The sequence below is a fragment of the Elephas maximus genome, chromosome 20 (assembly GCF_024166365.1).
Source record: "Elephas maximus indicus isolate mEleMax1 chromosome 20, mEleMax1 primary haplotype, whole genome shotgun sequence".
Taxonomy (NCBI): Eukaryota; Metazoa; Chordata; class Mammalia; order Proboscidea; family Elephantidae; genus Elephas; species Elephas maximus.
Genome location: NC_064838.1, coordinates 72,618,434 through 72,626,849, shown reverse-complemented (window position 1 = coordinate 72,626,849; position 8,416 = coordinate 72,618,434). Strand labels below are relative to the sequence as shown.

At 36.1% G+C, this 8,416-nt stretch overlaps 1 pseudogene; it reads left to right on the top strand.

Annotated features, from left to right (window-relative positions):
* The first annotated feature begins 6,527 nt into the window (after positions 1 to 6,527).
* Positions 6,528 to 7,446, top strand: LOC126064040 (olfactory receptor 6C3-like; annotated as a pseudogene).
* The last annotated feature ends 970 nt before the right edge of the window (positions 7,447 to 8,416 follow it).

Below are 8,416 nucleotides of genomic sequence, written 5' to 3'. Positions count from 1 at the left end.
TGTCACAAGGAGAGTGATACAAGGCGATATAGAATGATACAAGTTAGGTTTTTACTTAGAGAAATAGGGGTAAATAATAAGGTAACCACAAAAAGGAATATCAATTTCATAACTCAAGAAAAAAGCCAAGAAAAACGTAATGACTCAACAAACATAAAGTTAAACATTATGAAAATGAGGATCTCACAAGCTAGTAAGAAAAGCGTCTCAGCACAAAAAAGCATGTGGAAAAATGAAATGGCCAACAACACACATGAAAAGGCATCAAAATGACAGCACTAAAAACTTATTTATCTATAATTACGCTGAATGTAAATGGACTAAATGCACCAATAAAGAGACAGAGAGTCACGGACTGGATAAAGAAACACAATCCATCTATATGCTGCCTACAAGAGACACACCTTAGACTTAGAGACACAAACAAACTAAAACTCAAAGGATGGAAAAAAATATATCAAGCAAAGAATAAGCAAAAAAGAAGAGGAGTAGCAATATTAATTTCTGACAAAATAGACTTTAGACTTAAATCCAACACAAAGGATAAAGCAGGACACTATATAATGATAAAAGGGACAATTGATCAGGAAGACATAACCATATTAAATATTTATGCACCCAATGACAGGGCTGCAAGATACATAAATCAAATTTTAACAGAACTGAAAAGTGAGAGAGACACCTCCACATTTATAGTAGGAGATTTCAACACACCACTTTCGGAGAAGGACAGGACATCCAGTAAGAAGCTCAATAGAGACACGGAGGACCTACTTACAACAATCAACCAACTTGACCTCATTGACTTATACAGAACTCTCCACCCAACTGCTGCAAAGTATACTTTTTTTTCTAGCGCACATGGAACATTCTCTAGAATAGACCACATATTAGGTCATAAAACAAATCTTTGCAGAATCCAAAACATCGAAATATTACAAAGCATCTTCTCAGACCACAAGGCAATGAAGCTAGAAATTAATAACAGAAAAACTAGGGAAAAGAAATCAAATACTTGGAAAATGAACAATACCCTCCTGAAAAAAGACTGGGTTATAGAAGACATTAGGGAGGGAATAAGGAAATTCTTAGAAAGCAACGAGCATGAAAATACTTCCTATCAAAACCTCTGAGACACAGCAAAAGCAGTGCTCAGAGGTCAATTTATATCGATAAATGCACACATACAAAAAGAAGAAAGAGCCAAAATCAGAGAACTGTCCCAACAACTTGAACAAATAGAAAGTGAGCAACAAAAGAACCCATCAGACACCAGGAGAAAGCAAATAATAAAAATTAGAGCTGAACTAAATGAATTAGAGAACAGAAAAACAATTGAAAGAATTAACAAAGCCAAAAGCTGGTTCTTTGAAAAAATTAACAAAATTGATAAACCATTGGCTAGACTGACTAAAGAAAAACAGGAAAGGAAACAAATAACCCGAATAAGAAACGAGAAGGACCACATCACAACAGAACCAAATGAAATTAAAAGAATCATTTCAGATTACTACGTAAAATTGTCCTCTAATAAATTTGAAAACCTAGAAGAAATGGATAAATTCTTGGAACAATACTACCTACCTAAACTAACACATTCAGAAGTAGAACAACTAAACAGACCCATAACAAAAAAAGAGATTGAAACGGTAATCAAAAAACTTCCAACAAAAAAAAGTCCTGGCCCAGACGGCTTCACTGCAGAGTTCTACCAAACCTTCAGAGAAGACTTAACACCATTACTATTGAAGGTATTTCAAAGCATAGAAAAAGACAGAATACTACCCAACTCATTCTATGAAGCTACCATCTCCCTGATACCAAAACCAGGTAAAGACATTACAAAAAAAGAAAATTTTAGACCTATGTCCCTCATGAACATAGATGCAAAAATCCTCAACAAAATTCTAGCCAATAGAATCCAACAACACATCAAAAAAATAATTCACCCTGATCAAGTGGGATTTACACCAGGTATGCAAGGCTGGTTTATATCAGAAAAACCATTAATGTAATCCATCACATAAATAAAACAAAAGATAAAAACCACATGATCTTATCAATAGATGCAGAAAAGGCCTTTGACAAAGTTCAACACGCATTTATGATAAAAACTCTTACCAAAATAGGAATTGAAGGAAAATTCCTCAACATAATAAAGGGCATCTATGCAAAGCCAACAGCCAATATCACTCTAAATGGAGGAACCTGAAAGCATTTCCCTTGAGAACAGGAACCAGACAAGGAAGCCCTTTATCACCGCTCTTATTCAACATCGTACTTGAAGTCCTAGCCAGGGCAATTAGGCTAGACAAAGAAATAAAGCATATCCAGATTGGCAAGGAGGAAGTAAAGCTATCACTATTCGCAGATGACATGATCGTATACATGGAAAACCCTAAGGAATCCTCCAGAAAACTACTGAAACTAATAGAAGAGTTTGGCAGAGTCTCAGGTTATAAAATAAACATACAAAAATCCCTTGGATTCCTCTACATCAACAAAAAGAACACCGAAGAGGAAATAACCAAATCAATACCATTCACAGTAGCCCCCAAGAAGATCAAATACTTAGAAATAAATCTTACCAAAGATGTAAAAGACCTATACAAAGAAAACTATAAAACTCTGCTACAAGAAATTCAAAAGGACATACTTAAGTGGAAAAACATACCCTGCTCATGGATAGGAAGACTTAACATAGTAAAAATGTCTATTCTACCAAAAGCCATCTGTACATATAACGCACTTCCAATCCAAATACCAATGTCATATTTTAAGGGGATAGAGAAACAAATCACTAATTTCATATGGAAGGGAAAGAAGCCCCGGATAAGCAAAGCATTACTGAAAAAGAAGAAGAAAGTGGGAGGCCTCACTCTACCTAATTTCAGAACCTATTATACAGCCACAGTAGTCAAAACAGCCTGGTACTGGTACAACAACAGGCACATAGACCAATGGAACAGAATTGAGAACCGAGATATAAATCCATCCACGTATGAGCAACTGATATTTGACAAAGGACCAGTGTCAGTCAACTGGGGAAATAATAGTCTTTTTAACAAATGGTGCTGGCATACCTGGATATCCATTTGCAAAAGAATGAAACAGGACCCATACCTCACACCATGCACAAAAACTAACTCCAAGTGGATCAAACACCTAAACATAAAGACTAAAACGATAAAGATCATGGAAGAAAAAATAGGATCAACCCTAGGAGCCCTAATACAGGGCATAAACAGAATACAAAACATTACCAAAAATGATGAAGAGAAACCAGATAACTGGGAGCTCCTAAAAATCAAACACCTATGCTCATCTAAAGACTTCACCAAAAGAGTAAAAAGACCACCTACAGACTGGGAAAGAATATTCAGCTATGACATCTCAGACCAGCGCCTGATCTCTAAAAGCTACATGATTCTGTCAAAACTCAACCACAAAAAGACAAACAACCCAATCAAGAAGTGGGCAAAGGATATGAACACACATTTCACTAAAGAAGATATTCAGGCAGCCAAAAGATACATGAGAAAATGCTCCCAATCATTAGCCATTAGAGAAATGCAAATTAAAACTACGATGAGATTCCATCTCACACCAACTAGACTGGCATTAATCCAAAAAACACAAAATAATAAATGTTGGAGAGGCTGCGGAGAGATTGGAACTCTCATACACTGCTGGTGGGATTGTAAAATGGTACAACCACTTTGGAAATCCATTGGCGTTATCTTAGAGAGTTAGAAATAGAACTACCATACAACCCAGAAATCCCACTCCTCGGAATATACCCTAGAGATACAAGAGCCTTCACACAAACAGATATATGCACACCCATGTTTATTGCAGCTCTGTTTACAATAGCAAAAAGCTGGAAGCAACCAAGGTGTCCGTCAACGGATGAATGGGTAAATAAATTGTGGTATATTCACACAATGGAATACTACGCATCAATAAAGAACAGTGACGAATCTCTGAAACATTTCATAACATGGAGGAATCTGGAAGGCATTATGCTGAGTGAAATGAGTCAGAGGCAAAAGGACAAATATTGTATAAGACCACTATTATAAGATCTTGAGAAATAGAAAAAACGGAGAAGAACACATACTTTTGTGGTTACAAAGGGGGGAGGGAGGGAGGGAGGGACAGGGCTTTTTATTGATCAGTCAGTAGATAAGAACTGCTTTGGGTGAAGGGAAACACAACACTCAATACAAGGAAGGTCAGCCTAATTGGACTGGACTAAAAGCAAAGAGGTTTCCGCGATAAAATGAATGCTTCAAAGGTCAGCAGAACAGGGGCTGGGGTCTGGGGAACTTGGTTTGAGGGGACTTCTAAGTCAATGGGCAAAATAATTCTATTATGAAAACATTCTGCATCCCACTTTGAATTGTGGTGCCTGGGGTCCTAAATGCCAACAAGCGGCCATCTAAGATACATCAATTGGTCTCAACCCATCTGGAGCAAAGGCAAAGGAAGAACACCAAGGTCACACGACAACTAAGAACTCAAGAGACAGAAAGGGCCCCATGAACCAGAGACCTACATTATCCTGAGACCAGAAGAACTAGTTGGTACCCGGCCACAATCGATGTCTGCCCTGTCAGTGAGCACAACAGACAACTCCTGAGGGAGCAGGAGACCAATAGGATACAGACCCCAAATTCTCATAAAAAGACCACACCTAATGGTATGACTGCGACTAGGGGAATCCCAGAGACAATGCTCCCCAGAACTTCTGATGGCACAGGACAGGAACCATCCTCGAAGACAACTCATCAGGCATGAAAAGGACTGGTCAGTGGGGGGGCAGAGAGATGCTGATGAAGAGTGAGCTAATTAAATCAGGTGGACACTAGAGAGTGTGTAGGCAACTCTTGACTGGAGGGCGGATGGGAAGATAGAGAGAGAGGGAAGATGGCAAAATTGGCATGAAACGAGAGACTGAAAAGGCTGACTCAATAGGGGGAGAGCAAGTGGGAGAAGGGAGTAAGATGTATGTAAACCTACATGTGACAGACTGATTGGAATGGTAAATGTTCACTCAAAGCTTAATAAAAATTAATTAAAAAAAAAAAGAAATCAAAGGACACATTGCAATGGGCAAATCTGCTGCAAAAGACCTCTTTAAAGTGATGAAAAGCAAAATGTTGAAGACTAAAGTGAGCCTGACCCAAGCCATGGTGTTTTCAATTGCTCCACGTGCATAGGAAAGCTAGATGATGATTAGGGAAGACTGAAGAAGAACTGACAACTTTGAACTGTGGTGTTGGCAAAAAATATGGAACATACCATGAACTGCCAAAAGAGTGAACTTATACACAGATACAATTCTGGTTGTAAAGGATAGAGCAGTGGAAAAAAAACAGATAAAAACCGCTGAGCTTATATTTTAGCAATTTCTGTTTTCCCTATAGTAAATCCTAAAATATATGTATATACATAAAATTTTTTTTTTTTTATATTTCCCGTAATCAGTCTTCTAAAAAGGAGACAATGAGATATTTGGCATTAAAACTTTCTTTAAGAGTTCATTCTTGTCCTCAGTCAGGTTTTAGACCAAAGAGAATAGTAGTAAAAAAAAAAAAAGTCCATTTAATAATTGTCAATTTTAATAAAAAACACAAACAATGATACCACTAATCATGTTGTAGAAATATATTAACGATACGCCCTATCTATGTGAGTATTGATTCATCTCTCTGGTTTCTGTTTTCTTTCCCATTAATGAAAACTAAGCTTTACTCTTGTTTACAATCAAGGTCATTCTAGTGATATGTTTATGTGATTGGAAAACACCTTTATTTTTGCTGATTGTATTTAAAATAAAAGGCATTAAGAATAAAAATAATTTCAGATACTATTAAGTTCAGGGATTGCCACTGGGTTCCAATTACCACCAAAGCCCTAGTAAACAATAAAAACTTTTGAGTTTTGTTTTTGCCTTCTTTTTTTTTCTTTTTAATTTATTGTGCATTGGATGGAGGTTTACAGGATAAACTAATTCCTCATTAAATAGTCAGTACACACATTGTTCTATGACATTGGTTAAGAACCCTACAACATTAGATAAGAAAATTTTTAAAATTTTGGCACCAGGATAAATACTCAAAATCAGATTCATTCCTAAAATCACACAGCCTTCAAAGCTGGAAAACAATGTTTCAGTATATAAACTATACATATAATTCATTAATATTGGTGTGGAAATTTATGATTCAAGGATATACTGAAAATATAGAAAATTTGACTCTATGTAGAGGTTATACACACTGACACTGATTTGGGTTTTAACATAGGTCTGTGAATAATTTTCTTTTCAAAGAGTCTCTAAGAAAATGTTCCATTTTCATAAGGGTGACAAGATATTGGAAAAGAGCTGAAAGAGAAAAAAGGGTCCATTATTTAGTGTCATCGGGGTTATTAATACTAATATTTAAATCTTTAATGCTTGCTCATTCTTTATGTTTTGTTTTTCACCAATAGATTTTGCTCAAAGAGGAAAATACATCAGTATGAGAAATCACACAATGATTACAGAGTTTGTACTATTGGGCATATCAGACGACCCAAAGCTTCAGGCTCTGGTCTTTACCTTTTTATGTATAGCTTATGTATTAACCGTCACAGGCAACCTGACCATCATCCTCCTCACCTTGATATACTCTCATCTAAAGACTCCCATGTACTACTTCCTCTGGAACTTCTCCTTCTTAGAGATTACGTTCACCACTGTGTCTATCCCCAGATTTCTGGGGCAATCATTACTAAAGTCAAGACCATTTCTTACAACAATTGTTTAGCTCAATTATTTTTCTTCATCTTTATGGGTGTGCCTGAATTTTTTCTTCTAACTGCCATGTCTTATGATCGTTATGTTGCCATCTGCAAGCCCCTTCATTACACCACCGTCATGAACAAGAAAATCTGCACCCTGCTCGTTCTTTGTTCATGGCTGGGAGGATTCCTGACCATTTTCCTACCACTCATGCTTATCCTCCAGTTAGATTTCTGTTCTTCCAATGTCATTGACCACTTCTCTTGTGACCACTTCCCCATCTTACAACTCTCATGCACAGATACCTGGCCTTTAGAGATGATTGGCTTTTACTTTGCTTTTGTTACTTTGCTATTCACATCGGCATTAGTGATTGTATCCTACTTGTGCATCGCTATCACCACTCTGAGAATCCCTTCTGCCAGTCAGAGGAAAAAGGCTTTCTCCACTTGTTCTTCTCATATGATTGCCATTTCCATCTCTTATGGCAGCTGCATATTCATGTATGTCAACCCTTCAGCAAAGAAAGAGTAGCTGTTCTCAACACTCCCATTGCCCCCATGCTGAGCCCCTTCATTTACACCCTGAGGAACCAGCAAGTAAAACAAGCCTTCAAAGACTTGATCCATAAAATAGGATTTCCAGAAAATAAATGAAAGTATTTATTGGCATGAATGAATGTTATTATGAAGGTTCAATAAAAAATAAATGAAATTCTAGCCTTCTTCTAATCTTCACTACCCTAAATCCATCTCTCCACTACCCCAATGGCGAACTCAAATACTTAAACGTTCTTTTTAACACAGAAGTGTCTATGTTGTGCCTTCCTTTAAAACTTTCAGTAAATTCCATGTAATCGTCGATTTATCTTTCTGAACAGAAAACCAGTGACTATAAGATATAATCCATTTGGCTAATTATCCTGAACATTAAAAATGTTTTACATTGTAATTGCTTAAAAGAGCAGTTTTAATTAACTCTTAAATTTTCTGTTACTAGCACAATAAAGTAGTTTCTTCTTAGAAATTATATGAAATATGAAATTTGACACCATGTTTTGTACACTCCCTGCAGTGTCTGTACAATTATTTCCACTTATCTGATGGACTTGGGTATTATTTTCCTACTTACAAGTAATTGAGAATTCATAAATACTCTGTTTCCTAGTTATGTTGAAGACGTATTATCTCTGGCTTTTTATAATCTCCTCGTTATCTGTATTTGTTTTTGAAAATGTATAACAAAGATGAATATTTAGGGAGCCACTATTACCATTATATAACCTGCAAGTCTCATTGATGTGTAATAAATAATAATAGCTCTTCTGAAGAGAATACCTACTCTGTGCATTTACTCAACTAGGTAAGTTCTATACTAAATTTTATTTACTAGATATATGGCATACTAAACATGATTATCTTCCTTTTAAAAACGTGTAAATTCATTCTCAATTTGAGTAACTTGCTTGTTATCTAGTGTGATAGCCTGAAGTAAAAAACAAAACAAACAACAGAAAAAAAAAGCTTGAGTTTGTTCTAGTTTTATACATAGTTGGAACTCTGAAATAACCCACAGATTTTGTATAGATTCCGGAGAATCTGAACAATTTTTTTTATTATTCAAATT